The following is a 13,283-nucleotide window of genomic DNA, read 5'->3' as shown; positions in this document are numbered from 1 at the left end:
ACAGTAAATTTAACTTAATCAGGCAATCAGTACCAGTAAGGATAAGTAAATTCAAGATGGTTTTAGAGGGAACAGGCTTGGTGGGCTTAAAAGCTTTTTGCTATTATGTATTTTATATTAACCGTGTTTTTGGAATTTTTCATCACAATAGTAAGATGGTACACTTCTTATTGTGATTGGCCACCATTTTGGATTTTTCTTTCCCTGTTGAAAGCAATTATTGCTTCGTTACAATAAATCTCAAAGTTGATATCTATTTAAAAACTCTTCTCATTTCACAGGAAAACAAAACCCATTCTTGTTTCCATGGGACAATATGTGGTGGAATCTCCTGAGCAGTTTATATACTTTCATTGGGCGTTGAGGTGGTCTTGGATTTAGATCTTCAGAGTCCTATCTCCAGTCTCTACATCTGTTTCAGACGACTGAAGAGGAAGAATGCGTTAAATGGCCATTGTATTCGTCATTTGATTTGTCAGTTTGTATTCTCTTAAATTATTTCACTCCCAAACCTGTTTTTCCAATATAAGCAGACTGAGAGAGCAAAATATTTCTTCATGGTTTAGTTATTTAAAATCTGGAACCATCTTTACTTTGTTTTTTTCATAACCCTCAGTACGTTTTTCTCTAATTGGTTTTCTTTGTAAATCTAAGTTTGTTTGCCGTAAGTGGGAGGGGACTGAGAAGGGTGGTTGGTTGGGGGGAGATATGATCTGTTTTTGGATCTCTGCTAGTGCTACTCTAGCAAGGCTACAGGTATTCTGCAAGAGTAGCTTGGTGTGACTATCTTTCATTATGTTCTAGTGAGGAAAGGGCTGACCTCTGCTCATTGACCCTCCATAACATCAGAGATTTACAGTGTGAAGAATGCAGCCTGTTTGTGTTCCAACATACACCACCCTCTTCCTCTCCTTGTTTTTTTGAGTGCAGTGTCCAGTTGGGTACTTATAGTTTCAGCAATGCTTTAGAAAGGATCACCATTTCACCATTGGGCCTCTTTTCTCGAAAACAGCAGGCTAATGGTAGTTTAGAGGCATTCATTTGAATTTTTGGACTGATTGCTACTTGAATGGTGCAGTCACCAGAAAAGCATGTAGCTCTTCTGGCCGAATGTTAAAGAAAGGTATCCATGATGCAGATTCAGAAGCAACACTTGAAGCTCAAAAGTATATTGGGATTTTCACAGTCACTTGAGTAGAGAAGATGAAATTTTAACGTATTGCAATCTGAGAAAATCCTACAGTCCCGTTTGAAAAATTCAGACAGCATTGTTTTCTTACCACAGTCTTATCACCCAGCTCGCAAAGTCTAAACCGTCCCCGTCTCCAAAATGCAATATCACTTAGATGTACCCATCCCTACTTAAAAGTTAATCATCTCTTTCTAGATTCTAGGAGCTGGTGGATTCCAACCACAACAAATAAACCAAGACCAGTCAGGAACATGTACAAGAAGATTGTTTCTCCATCCAGCCCACCTTCTCAGAGAGCCCTGTGCAACAACCAGCCCAGTACAGACTCTGACCCTCACCTCTGGGTTTCGGCCTGCCTCTGGCCTTTTTTTCTTCTTATTCAGCTTCTTGTCCTCAGCATTATGGAGGACACGTCAAACTGGTTGGTCTGATTGTTGAGAATCTGGTCGAAGTGATGGGTGACGGCAAAGTCGAAAGTCTCCTGCATGTTGACAGTGGGACCAGCAAGAATAACTGCTCATCAACCTCCAATGACAGGCGCTCTCCCTCCTGCCCTTGCTGCTCCTCCAATCATAGATTCTGTCCCTGGAGGAGCAGCAAGATTGGGAGAGTGGGAACCTGTGATGGGAGGAGCTGGAGCAGTCGGCGTAAAAGAGGCAGAATGTGATTGAAGGAGCAGCTCTGTCTTTCCCACACTCGCTGTTCTGCAATCAGTTCCTGCTCTCAGCAACAGTTTAATTGACGGTTAATTTTTTTTTTAAATGATAGTTGCTGAGAGCAGAGAAGACCTGGCAGTTCTGGTTTTTGTTTTAAAGCTGGTCTTTTCGAGTCTGAAGGTCAGAAAGGAAGATACCAATGGCGGATTTCTGAAACCCCAATGTTGGAAATCTGGCATTTGGCGGAAATTTCTCATCCCTGAGTTCATGAATAGTTTGTTCCGTTTTTTACTCCTACGCCCTGCCCCCCAAATTTTTCCGCTTTATTTTTTTTTTCCAATCTTTATACATATTTATGTACAGAGTTATTATACCTTACAAGCATCCACCTCCTAACACAAAGACAAACTGAAACTGTGTTTATTTATAAGCTTTAGAATGATCGACTTAAACAGAGTTGGTGTATTTGGTGACCGCTTTCGTGCTTTCGGTGACGGCGCGTTTGGCCACTTCCCCTGGCAGCATGAGGCGGTCGGCGCTCTGGATCTCCCTGGCCGAGATGGTGTGGTTCTTGTTGTAGTGAATGAGGTGCGAGGCTTCGGAGGTGATGCGCTCAGAAATGTCAACAATGAAGGAATTCGGAACACTCGTGGTCTTGGACGAGATCCTGGTGGGAGGGTGGGCCTGGGCAGCGTCCTGTACGCATAAGTTGAATAGCACTGCCTGTGAAATTTCCTCCGCTTCTTGGGCAGCTTCTTGGTGACTTTAGTCAGCGACTGCTTTGCAACTTTGCAGGATGCACCGCCCTTCAACTGCAGCCACCACCTCGAGCATTCCACTCGACTTTTTATGTGATCTTTAGAATAATTGGCCTAAATGTAGTTGGTGTATTTGGTGACCGTTTTTGTGCCTTCGGAGACGGCGTGTTTGGACAGTTCCCCTGACATTCCCAAGAGGCCTCGCACAACTAGATTGCCAATTATTCCTTTCTCATTACACAATACCCAGTCGAGGATGGCCTGTTCTCTCGGTTCCTCAATGTATTGGTCCAGAAAAACATCCCGTATACACTCCAGGAATTCCTCCTCTACGGTATTGTTACTAATTTGATTTGCCCAATCTATATGCATATTAAAGTCACCCATAATTACAGATGTTCCTTTATTACATGTGTCTCTAATTTCCTGTTTAATGCCATTCCCAACATCACCACTACAGTTTGGGGGTCTCTATATAACCCCCACTAACGTTTTTTGTCCCTTAGTGTTTCTCAGCTCTACCCATACAGATTCCACATTGTTAGAGCTAATATCTTTCCTCACTATTGTGTTAATTTCCTCTTTAACCAGCAACGCAACTCCACCGCCTTATCCTTTTTGTCTGTCCTTGCTAAATGTTCAGTTCCCATCCCTGGTCACCCTGCAGCCATGTCTCTGTAATCCCAACTATTTCATACCTGGTTACATCTATTTGCGCAGTTTATTCATCCACTTTATTGCGAATGCTCCTCGCGTTAAGGCACAAAGCCTTAAGGCTTGTCTTTTTAACATTACTTGTCCGTTCCCACTATTTTTCACTGAGGCCCTGTTTGATTCTTGCCCTTGATTTCTCTATCACTTTTCTTATTCCGCTTTCTGTCTTTTGTTCTTGTCTTTGATTCCCCTTCCTCTGACTCCTTACATAGGTTCCATCCCCCTGTCATGTTAGTTTAAACCCTCCCCAACCACTCTAGCAAATGTTCCCCCTAGGACATCATCTTGGACTGCTACCTTTATGTAAATAAACCTGTGGTGGCGGTGGGTAGGGAGGCAATGAGATGAAAATGATCATAATGCAGAAATTCATTGTTTTGTTACTAGCTTACATAAACTGCTTCTTATGCCTGTCTCATTTCTGTTTCATTGTGTCAGATGGTTGAAAATTGAGATGAATCTAATCTTAATTTATTATTACAATTGGGAATTGTATTTAGAATCCAAATTTGAGAGGAAATACCGAGGAACTAAAGGAGTTCAGGACACCATTCTTCCTTTGTTAACTGTGTGGAACAACCAGAATTCTCACCTTATCTTCATAGATGATGAATAGAAACTTTTCAGATGACAATCTTAGCTCATGAGTAGTGACACCTTGCACCCTTACTGATGCTTCCCTGCCAATGATGTCCATAAACCAGCAAGGTCATGTTCTGTTGTTAGTATGGACTTCATCCTTTATTAATATATACTAACTGCATGCAAAGCTGACATGTTGAAACGCTGAGGACACTCTTGACAGTAATGGGGAAACAGGCAATATTAATCTTTTTAGCCAGTAGAAGTCTAATAATCTCACCTATTTGAAGGGGCCTACAAGCATTTGAATTTCACTACAGATCATCAAAAATGTTACAATTTCCAGCCGTTCATGCTGCAGTGACTTTGCTGCTTTGTGCTATAATGTGCACTTGATTCCTTGTCATAAAAAATGTTCAGACCTTTTTCTCTTTGTCCATTCTCACTCCTGGAAACTATGTAAGTAAACAAACAGGCTTCAGCAGTGGGAACGAAAGATCTAGATCTACTAATATATATCCACATTTACTGACATACATATAGATTTCCATACATATAGATTTCAACTTTTGCAGTCTTTCCCAAAGCTTCCTGTCATGTTACTCATTCTGTTTGTGACCGTTTTACAAATTTGTACATCTACATTGACTATTCCAAAACTTTGAACCAGTAAATAATATCGAAGAACGTAGTTTAATCCAACCCACTCTACTGTAAAGTTTGTTGCTCGTGTAAATGCACGTAAAATGATCTATTAACTGATGCAGGAACACATGGTATTACATCATGTGAGCCATATTACACATTATAATGTACATTTCTTTTAGTACATATCCTGTGAAAAGTGTAGAACAAAATGTACAATCAGTATCATAATATTCCCCTTTTTCATGTAAAATAAATTAATTTATGCAGAATTTTTATTTGTTCTTGAAAGTTAATTGTGGAGGGGGTGGAGGTGCATGTAAAAGGTTCGCCAAGGGCACTTAATGCCCTTGTACCAACCCTGGGTGGGAGAAGGTTCATGTGGAGCATAAACTAGTTGGGTTGAATAGCCTGTTTTTGTGCTGTAAATTGCCTTTAATTGGGCTAATCGCCTGTGGATTTGTTTGTGCATCAAGCTTTGTATTTTCCCTTGCAACTACTATTCTATCGAATGATCCATCTTATTTAACAAAATACATTTTATAAATCATGTTTGCTACTTTTGAACTATATAATCTGTTCTAATTTCTAGGGAATGGACTTCCTATCTTTCATGACTGGCAGATTACGGGGACAGGAAATTACACAGGGACATTGCAATTTCCTGGGAGCCTTTAATTTGGATGAGCAGTGTTCCTGCACAAATCATGAAAAAGCTTCATTTTCCTGTTGCTGCTTTTTCAGGAAGGAGCTTCTTCAAAGTGAACTTCAAATCGATTGGTCAAATCATCATTGCCTAAAATAGGAATAATATTCAGTCCTCTATCATTGAGTTTCATTTTAAAAAGAACCTAGGGATGCCAAGGAAGTTCATCTGTGGAGGAAATGGGTCACTTGCCCCTGCCATTATCCACTTCATGCTTGCAGGCACAATCCCTTTTACTCAATGCAATCCTCTGTGCTGGAAGGACGAAGCATACCTTTGAAGGATAATTCTTCGGAAATGAAAGCGTTTTAAAGATGGCCCTTCTGCACCCAGGATAAGTTGGGAAGCGAATGCTGATAATAGCACTATCCCTGCATCCAGTCCTAGGATCATAGAGAAAACTATTGACTTTGAAATGTTCCTTCAGGTGCCTAGGCTGGTCAGGTGCCACCTTGTAGCAAAGCTGTGCCAGGGAGTCAATTGCATGTTTCACAATATATCAATCTAGAGGGACCTAAATGTGGAAGATTTAGAGCAGAAAGCCAATGAATGGAAGGTTAAATTGGGTTGAGTAATATTGCCTGTACACACCATTGCCTGTATACACCATTGTCCAAAGTTAAAGCTACTACCTCACCCCCACATCATCAGCCCCTCATGTTCTGACTTGTCCTACAAGTTGAGATATCCATGTGCCAACAGATTCAGTAATATTCTAAGGATTGGATGCCAGTGTTTGTAGGTGATGCAAACTGGACGAGGAATTCTGACATCTCCTGTTGACCATGCCCATGCATTTTCTAAACGGGAGCCATTTCTTACATCAGATGTTCTAATCCTGCATGTGCCAATCAGAGGGCCCTGTCTGGCCAGTGCACCATTATAAGTCTGCAGTCTTTCAGTTAGTAGTCAACTAAAAATTTGGACTTTCCTTTTAAAAGGATGTTTTTTTAAAATTCAGCCATGGGACGTGGGTATCGCTGGCTATGCCAGCATTTATTGCCCCACCCTAATTGCCCTTGTTCAAAGGGCATTTAAGAGTCAACCACATTGCTGTGGGTTTAGAGTCACATGTAGGCCAGACCAGGTAAGGATGACAGGTTTCCTTCCCTAAAGGACATTAGTGAACCAGATGGGCTTTTATGAAAATTGGCAATGGTTTCATGGCCATCGTTAGACTTTTAATTCCAGATTTTTATTGAATTCAATTCATCATCTGCATGGTGGGATTCGAAACCGGGTCTCCAGAGCGTTACCCTGGGTCCCTGGAATACTAGTCCAGTGACAAAACCACAATGCCACCGCCTCCCCCAATGGCAACTGTTTTAATACTATACCTACAAATCAACCAGTTTGGAATATATAATTAGGTTCCACCCAGAAGGTTTGCTCGCTCAGCTAGGTGCGAGACCTAAAATGTAATGTTCTCCCACTTGCCACAATTGTGGTAGAAAATCAACCCCTGGATGTTTTTGAATTTCATTCTGCTTGTTACATTTTTGGCTGTTTTTTTGCCTCTCTTAGAAACTTAGGCTGTTGTATTTTTGGATTAGGTCAATCGCCAGCTCCTTAATGTCTGGAGGGCACCTCGCACTGACATCAGGTAAGTTTCAGATAGTGTGCCCAGGAAACGTAATGAAAAACCTTTCTATTCATAGTTTAGCTACAAGATCATTCTTGTGCCTCCACAGGAATCATCTTCTAACTTTGAAAAGCTGTACGGCATCAATACCTCACATCTTATTTTATGTTATAAACTATCAAGCAAATGTGTTGAACAAAAGGTGGAACAAGTAAGTAAATTAACATTTACATGTACTTAACAATAAATATACTAGCCCAGGGGTTCTTAACTGGGGATCGTGGCCCCTTTCAAAACCTCTGTTCAAAACAGCTTCCAGGATTTTTGTTTAAAGGTCTGATTTTTTTTTTTAAAAAGAGAAAAATACAATTGTGTAAAGGTGGGATCGAGCTAAGCAAACTAGCTCCTCCAGCTCTATTTCCCCAATCCTGAATGTCTGTGTGATGACAGTGCCAGCTGCTACTGAGGCTAGGCCCTTGTCCGCTGAGAAGGGAGAGAGGCAGCCATTGCTGGGTGCAAATCCTCTGACTTGACCTTTCTGTCCTCCACTCTCAAATTGCCAGGTCCCCCTGGGTATTTCGTTCCCCCCACGTTTTGTCCTAATGCTACGCTCGGTGTAAAAGCAAAATACTGCCGATGCTGGAAATCTGAAACAAAAACAAAAATTGCTGGAAAAACTCAGCAGGTCTGACAGCATCTGTGGAGAGGAAGACAGAGTTAACGTTTCGAGTCCATATGACTCTTCTTCAGAACTAAAAAGAAGTTCTGATGAAGAGTCATACGGACTCAAAATGTTAAATCCGTCTATGCTGGGTGTGTTGCTGTTTTCCCCACCCCTGACCTAATTGGGGAAATTGCTCCTCTACTTTCACACCTTGCTCCCTGAACCCTGCCATTGCCACGTGTTACCAGCAGCAACTGTACCTATTCAGTTCAAGTATCCTGTGACTATTGAGATCAAGCAATGGCGGCTCCACTCCACATAGGCATACATCAGATTTGAGTGTTTTGTCCTGTTTTTGTTGTACACGCGTTTCCAAATGTCAATGAAATGAAGAAAAGAAATAGGTGGCAGCAGCAAGGAAGAAAGGAACTGTTGGGGCCAAACAATGAGTCACTATCTTCATGAAGAAAGAACCTAAGAAATAGAAGCAGGAATAGGTCATTTGGCCCTTCAATCCTGTTCAGTCATTCAGCAAGTTCATTGCAGATCTTATGCTTTAACTCTGTCTTCCCACACTATCCTGTATCACTTAATTCCTTTAGCACCTAAAAGTTTATCGATCCCTGTTTTGGATAAACACAATGACTGAACATCCGCCACTCTCTACCCCAGAGAGTGCCCAAAGATTCATAGCCCTTTGAGTGAAGAAGTTTCTCCTCATCTCAGTTCTAAATGGTTGACCTTTATTCTGAGACTGTTACCCCATATTCTAGATTCCCCAACCAAGGGAAACATTTTCTCCGCATCTACCCTGTCAAGCCCCTTAAGAATTTTATATATTTCAATTAGATCACCTCTCATTCTTCTAAAGACCAGAGAATATAAACCTGATCTACTTAATCTCTCCTCATAGGATAATCCCCTCCACCAGTCCAGTGAATCTTCATTGAACTCCCTCTAGGGCAATTATGTCCTTCCTTGGGAAAGGAAACCAAAATTGCACATAGCACTCCAAGTATGACCTCATCAGTGCCATGTACAACTGTTACAAAACGTAAAACAAAAACAGAATTACCTGGAAAAACTCAGCAAGTCTGGCAGCATCGGCGGAGAAGAAATCAGTTAACGTTTCGAGCCTTCATGGCCCTTCGGCAGAACTGGAGCATAGTTAGAAGAAAGGAGAAATATAAATTGGTTTAAGGTGGGGGGGGGGGGTGGAAGAGACACATTGAGGGTGTGGTGTGATGATTGTGGAGATGAGCAGATAATCAAAAGATGTCACAGACAAAAGGGTCAAAGAGGTGTTGAAGGTGGTGGTCTTTGAGAAAAGTGCTAATTAAGAATGGAAGACAGGATATTCAAAGTACAGCTCTAGTAGGGGTGGGGTGGAAAGACTAGAGGTTTTAGATTTAAAAATAATGGAAATAGGTGGGGAAAGAAGAATCTATATAAATTATTGAAAAAAAAGCCGGGGGGGGGGCGGAAGAAACGGGGTGGGGATGGGGGGAGGGGGAGTTTAAGATCTAAAGTTGTTGAATTCAATATTCAGCCCGGAGGGCTGTAAAGTGCCTAGTCGGAAGATGAGGTGCTGTTCCTCCAGTTTGCGTTGGGCTTCACTGGAACAATGCAGCAAGCCAAGGACAGACATGTTGGCAAGAGAACAGGGTGGAGTGTTAAAATGGCAAGCAACAGGGAGGTTTGGGTCTTTCTTGCGGACAGACCGCAGGTGTTCCGCAAAACGGTCGCCCAGTTTGCGTTTGGTCTCTCCAATGTAGAGGAGACCGCATTGGGAGCAACGAATGCAGTAGACTAAGTTAGGGGAAATGCAAGTGAAATGCTGCTTCACTTGAAAGGAGTGTTTGGGCCCTTGGACGGTGAGGAGAGAGGAAGTGAAGGGGCAGGTGTTGCATCTTCTGCGTGGGCATGGGGAGGTGCCATAAGTGGGGGTTGAGGAGTAGGGGGTGATGGAGGAGTGGACCAGGGTGTCCCGGAGGGAACGATCCCTACGGAATGCTGTCAAGGGGGGTGAAGGGAAGATGTGTTTGGTGGTGGCATCCTGCTGGAGTTGGCGGAAATGGCGGAGGATGATCCTTTGAATGCGGAGGCTGGTGGGGTGATAAGTGAGGACAAGGGGGACCCTATCATGTTTCTGGGAAGGAGGAGAAGGCGTGAGGGAGGATGCGCGGGATATGGGCCGGACACGGTTAAGGGCCCTGTCAACGACCGTGGATGGAAAACCTCGGTTAAGGAAGAAGGAGGACATGTCAGAGGAGCTGTTTTTGAAGGTAGCGTCATCAGAACAGATGCGACGGAGGTGAAGGAACTGAGAGAATGGGATGGAGTCTTTACAGGAAGCGGGGTGTGAGGAGCTGTAGTCGAGGTAGCTGTGGGAGTCGGTAGGCTTGTAATGGATATTGGTGGACAGTCTATCATCAGAAATTGAGACAGAGAGGTCAAGGAAGGGAAGAGAAGTGTCAGAGATGGACCATGTGAAGATGATGGAGGGGTGGAGATTGGAAGCAAAATTAATAAATTTTTCCAGGTCCCGACGAGAGCATGAAGCAGCACCGAAGTAATCATCGATGTACCGGAGAAAGAGTTGTGGGAGGGGGCCGGAGTAGGACTGGAACAAGGAATGTTCCACATACCCCATAAAGAGAACAAGTTCAGCCAGACGGAGGAGAGTAGTGGTGGATGGGGATTGTTGGGGCCTCTGTTCAAGGAAGAAGCTAAGGGCCCTCAGACCATCCTGGTGGGGGATGGAGGTGTAGAGGGATTGGACATCCATGGTGAAGAGGAAGCGGTTGGGGCCAGGGAACTGGAAATTGTTGATGTGACGTAAGGTGTCAGAGGAATCACGGATGTAGGTGGGAAGGGACTGGACAAGGGGAGAGAGAAGGGAGTCAAGATAACGAGAAATGAGTTCCGTGGGGCAGGAACAGGCTGACACGATCGGTCTGCCAGGACAGTTCTGTTTGTGGATTTTGGGTAGGAGGTAGAAGCGGGCCGTCCAAGGTTGGGCGACTATCAAGTTGGAAGCTGTGGGAGGAAGATCTCCAGAGGAGATGAGGTCAGTGACAGTCCTGGAAACAATGGCTTGATGTTCTGTGGTGGGGTCATGGTCCAGGGAGAGGTAGGAGGAAACGTCTGCGAGTTGACGCTCAGCCTCCGCGAGGTAGAGGTCAATGCGCCAGACAACAACAGTACCACCCTTGTCAGCGGGTTTGATGACAATGTTGGGGTTGGACCTGAGAGAACGGAGTGCAGTGAGTTCAGAGAGAGACAGATTAGAATGGGTGAGAGGAGCAGAGAAATTGAGACGGCTAATGTCACGCCGACAGTTCTCAATGAAAAGATCAAGAGAAGGTAAGAATCCAGAGGGAGGGGTCCAAGTGGAGGGAGAATATTGGAGGTGGGTAAAAGGATCCGTTGAACGGGGAGAGGACTCCTGCCCAAAGAAGTGAGCACGGAGACGAAGACGGCAGAAGAAGAGTTCAGCATCATGCCGAGCCCGAAATTCATTGAGATGAGGGCGTAAGGGTATGAAACTAAGTCCTTTGCTGAGCACTGAACGTTCAGCATCGGAGAGGGGAGGGTCAGGGGGTATAGTGAATACGCGGCTGGGGCTGGGATTGGAAGATGGGGTGAGGACGGAGGGACAAGCAGGGGTGGAGGGTCCCAGATGGGTGTTGGAGTCGATGAGTTGTTGGAGCTTGCGTTCCTTAGCACTTGAGAGAAAGAGAAAAAGTTTCTTGTTGAGGCGACGGATGAGGCGAAGAATAAAATGAAACTGGGGGCACGCGCAGCTTTGAAAAAGGGTGCGGCGGTGCTGCTGGAGGGAGAGGTCGAGTGTGTTCATATGGCGGCGCATGGCACTGAGCGTGGATCTCAGAATGCATTTATATAGATTCTTCTTTCCCCACCTATTTCCATTATTTTTAAATCTAAAACTAAAACCTCTAGTCTTTCCACCCCACCCCCACTAGAGCTGTACTTTGAATATCCTGTCTTCCATTCTTAATTAGCACTTTTCTCAGACAAAGACCACCACCTTCAACACCTCTTTGACCCTTTTGTCTGTGACATCTTTTGATTATCTGCTCATCTCCACAATCATCACACCACACCCTCAATGTGTCTCTTCCACGCCCCCCCCCCCCACCCACCTTAAACCAATTTATATTTCTCCTTTCTTCTAACTATGCTCCAGTTCTGCCGAAGGGCCATGAAGGCTCGAAACGTTAACTGATTTCTTCTCCGCCGATGCTGCCAGACTTGCTGAGTTTTTCCAGGTAATTCTGTTTTTGTTTTGTATTTCCAGCATCCGCAGTAGCTTTTAGCTTTTTGTTTTTATCTTTGTGTTACAAAACGTATTTGTTCTTATACTTTAATCCCTTTGTAACAAAAGCTAACATACCATTTGCCTTTCTAATTGCTTGTTATACCTGCATGTTAACTTTCTGTGATTCATGCACAAGAATGCTCAGGTCCCTCTGAATAAACTCATTTTCCAGTCTCCCAACATTCAAAACATCTCTCTTTTTAAATTCCACCAAAATGGATAACTTCACATGTCTTCATGTTGTATTCCATTTGCTATGTCCTTGCCCACTCACCCAACCTGCCCATATCTCTTTGCATCCTCACCGCTAACTTTCCCACCTATGTCAGCAAACTTGAATACTTTACACTGCATCCATTCATCTAAACCATTAATATAGATTGTAAATAGCTGAGGCACAGGCACCAATTCTTGCTATATCCAATAGTTACAGCCTGCAAACACAAAAATGTCCTGTTTATTCCTACTCTCTGTCCATTAATCCTCAATCAATTCCACAAATCCTAATTTTGTAGAAAAGCCTCTTGCATAGCACTTTAACAATTGCTTCTTGAAAATCCAAACACACCATTTCCACTGGTGGCACTTTATCCATTCCACTAATTGCATCCTCAAAAAAATGGGATTTCCTTTTCATAAATCTGTGCTAACTCTGCTCAATCATAGTATGACTTTCTAAGTGCTTAATTACCACATCCTTAATAGATTCCAACTTTTTGACAACTACTGATGTTAGGCTAACTTGCCTGTAGTTCCCAATTTTCTCTCTTCCTCCTTTCTTAAAAAGTGGGGATGATGTTTGCTAACTTTTAATCTTTGAGAACTGTTCTATGATCTAAGGAATTCTGGAAGATCAAAAGTAATACATCCATTATCTCTGAAGCTACCACCTATAAGATATTGCCCATCTGTGGGCATCAATTAAGGACAAGCTTCAAACTCTGGCCATCTGTTGACACTAACTGTCTAGTAGCTGAAGTAATGAACATTTGTTGTTGAGCAAGGTGACTAGCATCCAAGGAGCTATACCAACTGCTGAACAGCTCACTGGAGGGAGGTATACAGTGACATTTCCCAAGGTTCAGTACTAGGGCCATTGCTGTTTCTGTTGTATAGAAATGACATGGACATGGGGTACAGGGCACAATTTTAAAATTTCCAGATGACATGAACTTGGCAGTGCAGTAAACAGTGAAGAAGATAATGGTCTTAAGAGGATATAGACAGGCAGAATGAGTGGACACATGGCAGATGAAATTCAATGTGGAAAAGTAGAGGATTAAGGAGACACAATACAAGTTAAACTTAAAGGCATTCAAGAACAAAGCATTCCAGGAGTGTTTGTGCGCCAATATTTGAAGGACATGTTAATAAAGTATTTGCCTTTATAAATAAAGGCATGGAATGCAAAGCCAAGAAGTTATGCTAAAACTATATAAAAC

General features: G+C 43.1%; 1 protein-coding gene across 1 annotated transcript in view; it reads left to right on the top strand.

Moving 5' to 3' along the window:
• Positions 1-466, top strand: part of laptm4a (lysosomal protein transmembrane 4 alpha) — a 32,955-nt gene extending 32,489 nt beyond the window's left edge. Inside the window, exon 8 of the mRNA XM_078541545.1 lies at positions 282-466. The gene's annotated coding sequence lies outside the window, so the exon portion shown is untranslated. The remainder of the gene's footprint in view (positions 1-281) is intronic.
• Positions 467-13,283: the final 12,817 nt, after the last annotated feature.

This window comes from Cetorhinus maximus, chromosome 5 (genome assembly GCF_964194155.1).
Source record: "Cetorhinus maximus chromosome 5, sCetMax3.hap1.1, whole genome shotgun sequence".
Taxonomy (NCBI): domain Eukaryota; kingdom Metazoa; phylum Chordata; class Chondrichthyes; order Lamniformes; family Cetorhinidae; genus Cetorhinus; species Cetorhinus maximus.
This window is presented reverse-complemented; position numbering and strand designations above follow the sequence as displayed.